This window comes from Ornithodoros turicata, unplaced genomic scaffold (assembly GCF_037126465.1).
Source record: "Ornithodoros turicata isolate Travis unplaced genomic scaffold, ASM3712646v1 Chromosome36, whole genome shotgun sequence".
Classification (NCBI taxonomy): Eukaryota; Metazoa; Arthropoda; class Arachnida; order Ixodida; family Argasidae; genus Ornithodoros; species Ornithodoros turicata.
In genome coordinates this window covers 1,397,327-1,398,494 of record NW_026999366.1, presented here as the reverse complement: position 1 = coordinate 1,398,494, position 1,168 = coordinate 1,397,327, and the positions used below count along the sequence as shown (strand labels likewise).

General features: G+C 42.6%; 1 long non-coding RNA gene across 1 annotated transcript; it reads left to right on the top strand.

The window, feature by feature from the left end:
* The first annotated feature begins 213 nt into the window (after positions 1 to 213).
* Positions 214 to 1,168, top strand: LOC135373944 (uncharacterized). Its single transcript, XR_010416678.1, has 3 exons — positions 214 to 339; positions 662 to 806; positions 1,095 to 1,168. It is a non-coding gene; the product is annotated as an uncharacterized LOC135373944 (long non-coding RNA).

The following is a 1,168-nucleotide window of genomic DNA, read 5'->3' as shown; positions in this document are numbered from 1 at the left end:
AATTTCCTTTAGTAAATCATGTTTAATTTCGATCGTACCGATGTGCACTGTATGACTTATTCACTGGGGATTTACGAATATCATTCGAAGTATTGACTTCGTAGTACTTCTTACTCACAACATATACTGCTTCGTGGCGCTACAGCCCAACAGTAAATAACAGTAAACAATACAATTCGTTTGTATACATATACATCTCTTCCAGTATGCTGATTTACGGCAAGGCTTGCATTCCCTTACGGCTCTCAGAAAAAGGATGCGATCAGTGGAATATTGCGCCTTTAAAAAAGATGTGGGGCAAGCTAATAGAGGCTGCATGTGAACCATCAGACTGGAACTGTGAGTACAACGGTGCTACAAGACTGCTAGACGCATAATCTGTCCTTCATAGCGTATCCGTGACGTTGGTGATGAAGATATCCACATTTTAGAATCAGTGTAGTACATGACCGATGTCAGTCTACTTCATGAAAAAAAAAAAGATCGACTGGTTCAACCGAACTGCAGACAATTAATCGAATCTCGAATCGAAGGTTTATTAAGAAAATCGATACGGCTTTGATGAATGATGACAATATCAGCAATTACACCTTTCCACTGTAGGTCTATGCGGAGGTCTACTTTGTATCCTGTGTGTTCGCATGTCATATTTTGTTTTCAGGCCTTCTTGAAGCAAAGTGCGACGCCCTAGCAATATCCGACGCGAACACTGATTGCTACAAAACATATAACCAGGAACACGGCGTCGATACTCGAAAGCCTAGTGACCCACTTGAACCAAGTGGGGATGTGGAACTACTCTGCTGGTAAGGGCTGTTCAGGCCATGGTCTTACAGCGGTGCCATCAAAAGGAAACAAAAAGTAATACCCATCGCTAGAAGTGAAGGCCACGCTAATGGAAGGTCACAATAAGCATAGAGAAAAGCACTCTAATGTAAATGTAGCATCCCTAGACGGAAACCCCGAAAATCTTGTTTGTTGCTCCATCTGTCGTAGGTCACCTTAAGTACACCCGATCGAAGGCTATGTCAGGCTACGTTGCCCATCAGAAGGTATCTGTCATTTAACGGCTGTGTAAATGCTATCTTTTCCAGTATGTTAAAATACAACAAGTATTGCGTTCCGAAACTCCTAGAAGAAAAAGGGTGCCACCCCGACGCTGTTCTAC